This window comes from Opisthocomus hoazin, chromosome 11 (assembly GCF_030867145.1).
Source record: "Opisthocomus hoazin isolate bOpiHoa1 chromosome 11, bOpiHoa1.hap1, whole genome shotgun sequence".
Lineage (NCBI taxonomy): Eukaryota > Metazoa > Chordata > Aves > Opisthocomiformes > Opisthocomidae > Opisthocomus > Opisthocomus hoazin.
In genome coordinates, this window is record NC_134424.1 from 2,615,454 (window position 1) to 2,625,416 (window position 9,963).

Here is a 9,963-nt window from a genome sequence, read left to right on the forward strand (position 1 = left end):
GCCTCACCCAGCTCAGCGCGCTGGGAACGCTGACGCTGCAAACCCCGCTGGGGAGATTCCAGGCTGTCGTCTTTCCCCTTAAAAACCCCACAAATAACCTCCCTTGCTGCGGAATGAAATACGAACCTGTATTTTTTTCTGATTTCCAGAAGTAAACCCGTTACCCTCCGGATGCAGAGCTGCTTTCCGCATCGGCAGCCGTCCAGCCCAGATGCAATTTTCGAGTGGGGTTATCGTTAATGTGACGGTGCACGTGAATGACAGGTTTGTGTCGCTGCGGTTAACAAGGCTGCTTTCACTTCGATGGGCCCAGAGCATTAAAGCTGTGTTCTGGGTATGTTTGGTCCAGAGCAGACGTGCTGAAGTCCACGTCAGGTGCTGCAAATGCAAACCTATATTATTATTTGCATTAACATCAAATCTAGATCCTAAGAAAGCAGCTATATTTTTGGCATCTAACTAGTTTTGTTCAACAAAATACTAATTTTTAAAATCAATAGTACTAAGTCATTTAATTATGTGAAACGCTCACACTTACTGCTTTGACTTTTTCCAGGGGAATATGTCCCTAGAAGGAAAAGATGTTGCTCTGATACTGGCCAAGGTCCAGCTCAAACCCAGCCACCGTGGATGCTGTACAGCTTTTCACCTGGGCAAAACAGTCCACCTTGCAGCAGGTTTGTTCCTTGCTCCTCCAGGAGCAGTTTTGTTCCTTTAAATGAAATGCTTACAAATATCTGCAGGGTGGGGGTCAGGAGGACGGGACCAGACTCTTTCCAGTGGTGCCCAGCGACAGGACAAGGGGCAATGGGCACAAACTGAAGCAGAGGAAACTCCAGCTGAACATGAGGAAGAACTTCTTCCCTCTGAGGGTGACGGAGCCCTGGCCCAGGCTGCCCAGGGAGGCTGTGGAGTCTCCTTCTCTGGAGATATTCCAGCCCTGCCTGGACGCGGTGCTGTGCAGCCTGCTCTGGGTGACCCTGCTTGGGCAGGGGGTTGGGCTGGGTGACCCACAGAGGTCTCTTCCATGCTGTGATTCTGTGATTTTCAAATCAGAACCATTGATCAGCTACAGTTAAAGTTACAGGTTCACTCATGCAAATATTCCAGGTCTTGCTGCCTCTGTTTTGGAAGTATTTCAGCAGAGAGGAGTCATTTTCAGTGAGTGACCAAACTTTCTGTCGTCTCCGCTTTCTGTGGCTGCCAAAAAGGAATCTGCTCTTTCTGCCTGTGTGAAGGTGCACAGTCAGAGCATGCACTGAACACCCAGTTTTGCTTGAAGTTTTGTGCTTAGCGATATACAAGGGGTTGAGAAATGCTGAGAAATAGGGCATTAAGTGTAGGACACTGCATCCATGGAGAGTTACGTCTCTTCCAGAGAGAGCTCAGTTGCCTGGATGTGCTGTGAAAAAGTAAGCACTTGGCTGTTTTTATTCTTGAGTGAAAATTTATGTTGTTCTTACTCATACAGGCACAAGGCTGAGCACTCTGACCCTGATCCAGCAAAGCACTTGCTTTACTTTAAACCCACACAGAATTTCACTGACGCAAAAGCAGTCTACAGCGTCCCCGAAAGTTCATCTCCTTCCCTTCTCGTCAGCTAGTCTGAAAGATCACAGAATCCCAGCATGGTGGGGGGTGGAAGGGACCTCTGAGGGTCATCCAGTCCAACCCCCTGCCAAAGCAGGGTCACCTAGAGCAGGCTGCACAGGACAAAGATGGACCCTCATTCTCCACCTCAGTCAGTAGGTGGGTGAATTGGATGGAGGTGACCAGACCTGCGCGTTTGTTGCACCTAGTTAGGGACACAGGAGAAGCTGAAGTCTACTTGGTCTTTAACCTGGCTGAATCCTTCAGGCTGGGGTAGACCTTGCTGCAAGGGGCAGCTGTAGCTGGGTGTGCCTTCCAGCCAAGGCACCCGTGTGCGAGCCGCACCGATGGGATTGGGTACCCGCTGCGTGGCACCCATGGGCAAACCCTGCTTTGTCCGACACCGGTGCGGACGCCTGGCACTGCCAAGCGGATCTCTCTACAACGGCCTTCGCGCAGGATTCGGGGCTTTCGATCTCTTTGGGTTTTGGGAGGCGTGGAACTGTGTGAGAACGACATGTCACGCAAATAAATCATGACAGGAGAGATGTCAAGGTGGTGTGGGTTAAGGAGGCAGGATTTGGAGTGGGAGTTAAAAATGAAATTTTTTCCAACCCAGCTCACCGGTCCCCTGTGTGCAGACTAATTTTAGAGATAATTGTTACATGATTTCCTGAATACAGTCTATTGTTATCCGTGCCCTGCAGAATAAAGCCACGTCTAATTCTGGATAACCACAGGGGCGATTTCACAGTTATGCTGAAATGAGAATGAGGACTTGTTAATGATCTTTAAAGATCACATCATTTAACTCTGTGCTGTTGGTGGTTGAACCAAGCTAGCCGCAGAGGGGTACGGGCTCCTTCCAGCAGCCCCCGTTAATTCCAGTGGCGGGGCGGGAGGCAGATGCCCCTGGACACACATGGCGTGCCGGTATCAGCCAAGTGTTGGAGACAAAGCACGGATAATTTGCTATTTTGCTTGTGTAAATACTCTGCAACCTGGAGCAAAGGGTTTAAAGGCCAGGTCCTGCTGCTGCTGAGAGTGCTTCTGCAGCGCTGATAGCCTCTGCCTCCCCAAACAGCCAGCGTCTGACACGTTCTGCGCAGGCAGAAATTACCGGCCGGAGAATGCTCGCTCTGCAGCAGGGCAGTCGGGAGCAACGGGAGCTGCTGGGCACTTGATGGGCTGCAGGTGAAAAAAAAAATCACTGTGGAAAAGTACCAACAGCTCAGGAGGGGACGCTGTTATTTTTTCCTGCTTTACAGTGTTTTTCTGCCTTTAGGTGTGATTCTCCAATGTGATGAAACCTTTGGTTGTGGAAGGAGAGACAACTCACCTTAAGGAGCGAATGAAAGAATCGCATTTATCTGTGGTTTCCAGTAGAAAAGATGGGGGAAGCAATCGGCTCCCCTTTCCTCTCCAAAAACACGTCCTGGGAGCTCATGAGATTGAAATAACACCACGAAGAGCTAAAGTTCACACAGGAAAATAAGGTAAATTATTTTCAGCTTACTGGAAACGATTAATGAATTTAGATAAAATTTGTCAAATGGCTGTGAACAAAAAGGAAAGAAAATTACCAGAAAAAAAGTACAACTTTAAGAGATGTTTCTGACTTTGGTTTTCCAAGTGATGCTTTCATTTCGCCGTTAGCTAAAAAATGCCATCCTGGAGGCTTTGAAGGCCTGAAAAACCTAACCAGGCAGGACAAAAGCTTCGAAGTCACCTTGAAATAAGTTTTTCAAATGTTTAGCCAATTAAACTTTTTTTGGGGCAGTGAGTCAACCAAAAAATATATTTTATTGCCTTTTTCCTTTACTTGCATTGGCTACAAAGTGAAAAAAAAAAATGCTTGTGATTTTGTAGAGACCATCAAACTAGTGCCACCTGCTCTAGCAGTTCAGAATTTACTGCTGACTGAACTAGCATTATGGTTTTTAGATTCAGAAATAAAAAGGTAAAACTCTCTTATGAGCTTTTTTTTTTTTTCAATCCTCCTCCCTTTTTTTTTAAGCCTAGGAGGCACACAAAATGCAGTTCTCAGCAGAAGGATGGTAATTGGGAGAAAATGTAATAGATGGTCCACATTTCTCTTTGAAGTTCCCATTGATCAGTGTTGCTGAGACCATTTTTCTAATCCATAACTCAGAAACATGAAGGAATTGTCACTTTATTCTTTGGATATATGTAGTTCACCTCCTGAGAAAATAGACTCTGGACTCCTGAGTAGCCTTTATTCAGGTTTTTCTTGGAAGATGGTGTAAAATGGGGAAGAATCAGAACCCCAGTTGTAGTATTTTCTTGAATACAAATTTGCCTGACGTTATCCAAAACAGTAGTGGTTTTATGATTTCTTTTTTACGTCCGAATTTCATGTAAGAAAGCTACATGTAATACCTTCCACTCAAAGGATGTGCTTTCAGCTGCTGGAGCACTAATTAGGGGATGATTACCCCACCTCCTCTCCGCTGGAGAGGCAGCTTGTGTTGAAAAAACCAAACCTTTCATAGAGCGAAAAGCCATCTGTCCAAACGACGCTTAAGAAAGAGATGTTGGGTTTTTTTTATGGTCAAATTATTTGAATCTTCGTGTAATAACTTGTTTTCATAATGAATCCAGTTAGTAGGATGAATTTTCATGCCGCTAATTGAGACAGCTAGGATGGCAAACCTGCCAAGGTAGCTCTGGCCACAGCTGTTAGGAAGATCAGGGAGTTGCAGCCAGACGCTGAACCAGCACCGGGACCGTGGACGCAGAAACCTCTCTGGAATTCTGCATCTGTGCAGAAAAAGTGTCCTGGTGTTTAAGGTGTCACTTGTACTGAGAAAACAGTTTCTCTGCATGGTCAGGCACTGCCAGATCTTGATCTCTTTGCATTTCGGGGCCTCGACTGACAACCAACCTTCCTGGGCAGGAGTTTCCAAAGAGAAAATATTGAAGACTGCGAGGGTCTCGTATTTGCTACTGCTGGGGCTACGTCAGTACCTGATGTGGGGGAAACCCGGTCACAGAGAGGACTGCTGGCTTGGAAAAAACATCTGTCAGCCAGAAACGAAACTGCAAGTATGATACAGGAGTCTTCATATTCTGTTGCCCTTCCGTCATCTCAGACATTGAACCAAACCCACGCTCACTGCCCAAAGGGGAAACCAGTCAGAGGCGGCACATAGTTGGGTTCCTGACTACGTTTTAATAAGAGAGAGAGGAGTAAAATTAGACTTGTGAGTGAGGAAATTGTGGTGATCCAGAATTCAGAATAAGAGTAATTAATAAGTAATGAGTAGAGTAATGAAGCATATGAATTTTTCAGGGACCGTGGAAAACTTATTTAGAGCTGCAGTCTGGAACCTGCACGCAGAGTAACTGCAAACATCACGTATCTGCTCACATTAGGTTTATCAGAGGTTTGTTAATTAGCTACTTCTAAAATACTGGTTGCAGCTGACCTGGTATTAGTGAAGTGGTTCATACCTCCCAGCCCTAGAAGTTCTCCTGGGTCGCATACGCCAACCCTCCAGACGCAGAGGAGAGCAGAGATGGGTGAGGGCCAGCCCGATGGCACGGAGCTGGTGGGATGCTGCTCTCCGAAGGAGCGATGCTTTCCACCCTTTTGTCCTGGTTTGAAGAAAAAGAAGGAAAATGGTGATTTCTTATGTAGTGAGTTCTACCAAACTGCCTTCAAGTAGTGGGGGGGAGTTACAACTCATGTATTTGTAATGTGTTGCCCTGTTGCTGCTCTGCTGCCTACCCTGCTTTTACATACTCTTCGTGCCAAACACCCTGGTTCCCACTCAGGGACTGGCTAATAATTCTTTAGAACAGCCTTTTGGGTGTTTTTTTGCATCTATTTTTAATTCTGCGTTTAGAAATACTATAAAATCCTTCTCCATGGTCAGACACTTCAGGACAAGCCGTGGTCGTCGTGTAAATGCAGAACACAATCCAAATGGAAATGGAAATGAAAAAAATTAAATAGACATGACAAGCAGGTATTTAGATGAACCTTGATTTCTTAATGGCTCATTTCAACCTTTGAACTAAATTAGATGTTGTTTTCATCTAGTTTTAAAGAAATGCCTGTTTTCGGTTTGTAAATGCCCAGCTCTATCTGCTCTTCAGATGGTTTTTACTTCAGCTTATAAAGAGCACCCACGGGCTGTGTTGGTACGAAGCACGTATTCTTTTTATGCCTCCACAGATGAGGATTTACACAAACCCACCAGCAAATGCATGGCCTCGAAGGTAGATTGACAAGCAGTTACCTCCAGATCTCATCTGGAAGTGGAGTCCTCTGTGTTTGGTGATGGCTGATATTAATGACGCGGTGCTGGCACATTTTGCACCGTCGCGCTCACAGGATGGATTTTCAGACCTGCTCCTTCCAGTGCCCCTCTGCAGCTCCGCAGGGGCGGCTGGAAGTCCTGCTCATACCGAAACCAGCGGAGGTTCCCCGAGCGATCGACGGACCCAGCCTGTGCCACGCTGAAAACACGAGCTGCCCGTTTGTCGACGTGTGTATGGCTGAGCAGCCGCGGTGGGAGCCGGTCACGGGGCTCTCGGCAGTTGCTCCGCTTGGAGCAGCTCGTGGGAGACTCACTCCGACAGTCAGAGGATCAGGGACTTGGAAACCAAAAACCTGACTTTCACAGAATCACAGAATAGTAGGGGTTGGAAGGGACCTCTGTGGGTCATCTAGTCCAACCCCCCTGCCGAAGCAGGGTCACCTACAGCAGGCTGCACAGGACCTTGTCCAGGTGAGTCTTGAATATCTCCAGAGAAGGAGACTCCACAGCCTCCCTGGGCAGCCTGTTCCAGTGCTCCATCACCCTCAGAGGGAAGAAGTTCTTCCTCATGTTCAGACGGAACTTCCTGTGCCTCAGTTTGTGCCCATTGCCCCTTGTCCTGTCCCTGGGCACCACTGAAAAGAGCTTGGCCCCATCCTCCTGACCCCCACCCTCCAGATATTTATAAGCATTTATTAGGTCCCCTCACAGCCTTCTCTTCTTCAGGCTGAACAAGCCCAGCTCCCTCAGCCTCTCCTCGTAGGGGAGATGTTGCAGTCCCCTCATCATCCTCGTAGCCCTCCGCTGGACTCTCTCCAGTAGCTCCTCATCTTTCTTGAACTGGGGAGCCCAGAACTGGACACAGTACTCTAGATGAGGCCTCACTAGGGCAGTGTAGAGGGGAAGGAGACTTTGTCTCAGTCTCTGGTCCTGTGCTAATGACCGGCAATCTAAACCCTCAGACGCGGCGCGGAAGGATCAGGGGAAAGCTGACCAAGGCTGAAAGCACATTTGGATCTTGCAGTCAGGAAAGATGGGGAGAGGGATATCATATTTCTCTCAGCTTTCGGGTTGCCTTGCAGTCTCCAAGCAAGAAGACAGCGGATTTCTTGTAAATATTTAAAAACGGAGTCTGACCCACCCCGTGCGGCACTACGCTGCGTGAAGGGAAAGACTGGCAGCAATCTCCCAATATTTAAATACATCGCTGAAACGGCTGCTCCTGCCACAGAGGCACTGGGGTTTTTAAATCAATACGTTACAGTCTAATGCCACAGAACACCTGTGTGGTATTTCTGGGATGCTGGTTAACCTCGTTAGCGGAACCCGTTCAGGCAAAAACGTGGCAGGGTTTTCCCAGGGATGACCAGGTGCTGTCAGCGTATTGCTAACGTGTATTCATCTGGCTTCGCTGGCTTTTTCATTCTTCTGAAGCTTGCTGTGTAGTGGCGAAGGCGTGACTGCTAATTCTGTCCATGGTGGATGGCAACTGTGAGTATTACGTTCTGGGTGGAGCCGTCCCTGCGAAAGGAGTAATCCGTAAGGTGGTTTTTACAGGTTACTTTGGAGAAACAGGAAGGCAGCTTCCCCTGTGCTTTCACAGAGGTTGGCATCCCTTCCACCGTGATGGGCAGCAAGGCTCCAGACGCTGCGATGAAAACGCTGCAGGGCATTTCTTTCTGATCCTCCTGGTCCTGCGCTGCCCTGCCGACGTGCAGTGCTGACGGCGAGCCTGCCTTTGCTTTTGCTCCCATCAGTGGGAAGGCAGGGCTTTGCGCTGCGTTCCCTGCGCGGGGGGTGCTCTGAGCTGCTCCACGGCTTGGATCCCCCCTTTGCTGCCGTCTCTTCTCGTGCCGGCCGCAGACCCCGACCCACGGGAGAAGCAGCCCTTTGCTCCCGTTGCAGCAGTGGGATTTCCACAGCTGAGAAGTTGAGTTTCCAAGAGTGCTCCGTGTGTGTTTTGTTTTACCCAATCTGACTCTTATTATGAGTTTTTTCGGTTTCTGAGGGTTCTTCACCCAAACCAGTCACCAGCGGCGGTTCAAATGATAGGGAACAAACTGAGCGGCTGGCTGGAGGAGCGGGACCTCCTGGCCAGCGTTGCTTTACCCGAGGGAGCTGTGTGTGAGGGATGAGAGCTGCGGCAGTACTTCTGTTTCTGTGCCAGGGGAGTCGTGGAGGCAGGTTTCCCCAACAGACCGCGGGCTCGTCGTATGCTGCAGGGACACGGGCTGCATGACGAGGGCTGGGTTTGGTCCTCCTTGGCATCCCCCAGCCCTCCTCCGTGAGCCTCCCTGGGGCAGGGCAGAGGAGGGGTGTGGGACGGGGGAAGACAGCGAGAGCCTGCTGCTGGTGGGCTGGCGAGGGCGGTGGAACAGGGAGTGTGGGAAAGGACGAGGGGGAATGAAAAGAACAGAAAGTGAGAAGAAAGAAAGAGAGGAAAAAAGACTGTAAAATCCAGTATGTGAAGAAGAGAAGGATGTTTGCATATTCCTCGCTCTTTGGGGTAGCTGGAGTGGATGTATCTCATGGGTTCATCTGTGGTGTAATGGGAGTCCGAGCTCTGACGAAGGTTTGATGGTGGAATGGCTCCAGCCCCTTGCAGAGGGTGCGGAGGGGCAGCTGATGGGGGGGGCCAGCTGCGCTTGGGCATCCCTCTCTGCAGCCGCCTCCGGCACTCGGCCACCGCGGCACAGAGCAGCCCGGAGGAGAAACCCCCCGTTGGAGAACGCGGCCTGGGAGACGTACGCGTATTGATTAGGGCGACGATGTCATTTTGTTTTGTGCTGAACAATCCGGCGTTCGGAGTCGAGAGCTGTCAGGAGCCGAATGACTTAGCGGAGCAAATTGAAAAGAGCAGGGCTATAAATTGCAAGGGAATTCACTCCGTGGTTAACGCTGGGGCGTGCTGTGAGGAACGCGACTGTACGCAAACTGCCCTTCCACGCAAATCCCGATCAATGTGCTGACAAAGCCTACTGCTCGGCCCCGGTGCCTCAGTATTTCTTAAAATAGACATAATTTAGGAGGCCTGGGAAGGCATACATTTTCACCTTAAGTGGTGCACGGATGGGAGGTGTTGTGGAATTAATAAGGAGTGTATACATGAGCTTTGTAGCAGCCTTATTGCATTTATTTCATATACAAACTGCTAAACTCTATTAAAATGGCTGCAACTGAAAAAGGACCTACCAGATACCTATAACACCATTTCCCTTCTCCACTACGTATTCTGAAAAGTCAGTAAAATATTTTTTCATAAGCATAAATCCAGGAATTGCCAGAAAACTAGGTCAATACATTCATGCAGGAAACTAGTCAGCCCCCCACGGTTCACCTCGCCGTGCTGGTCACAAACCCCGTGCCGCCGTCGGTAGCTGCGCAGCATCTCTGCCCTGCCGCAGGCTCCCACGGCCTTTCGGGAGCCCCGGATCTGCTCCTGCGCTTCAGTGCCGAGCGCCGAGCTCTGCCTGAAGGTCTCGCTCAGCTCCTCGGGCTGGATTATCGTCCCTTCCAGCTCTCCCCCCAGTGTTCTCTGCCGCTGTCACCCAGCTCAGCTGCCGGCTGCCACCTGCTCCCTTGTGCTTAAGCAAAAGATGGTGGTTGGAGAGATGCTAAGGTTTCAAAAGGCAGTGGCCAAAACATTTAATGCCTTATGTCTTTGCCGTTTAGTCTTGGTCAATTAGAAATAATCAGGAAAATCGAGTGAACACGGAGATATTTCATGAGCAAAAGGAAGCTATAAAGTATCTGGAGTGGTACCGGTATCGGTTGGGCTGGCAGCTGTTAAAAGCAGATCTGAGCAAGGAGGAGGGTGTGTTGCAAAGATAAAGCAAGGGGGCTTTGGATACTGTTTGTTAGCTCAGACAGTCCGCGTGGCAGCCAGCTTTTGCTGAATTCCTGCTTCACAGCAAGCCAAGCACTGATGGAGCAGCTTCGCAGTATCATTAAATTTACAGCACTAATGGGAGAGAGAGCGAAGGAAGGCAGGCAGTTACCAGCTTTAACGGGGGGACTCTCATGTGCAGTAGATACAATTTCAAGAATTATTTAGATCCCTGTAAACCCTTGTCACCCCAGATTACAC

General features: G+C 49.2%; 1 long non-coding RNA gene across 1 annotated transcript; it reads left to right on the forward strand.

The window, feature by feature from the left end:
* Positions 1-2,989: 2,989 nt before the first annotated feature.
* On the forward strand, positions 2,990-5,850 carry LOC142362689 (uncharacterized). Its single transcript, XR_012765224.1, has 3 exons — positions 2,990-3,086; positions 4,508-4,656; positions 5,792-5,850. It is a non-coding gene; the product is annotated as an uncharacterized LOC142362689 (long non-coding RNA).
* The last annotated feature ends 4,113 nt before the right edge of the window (positions 5,851-9,963 follow it).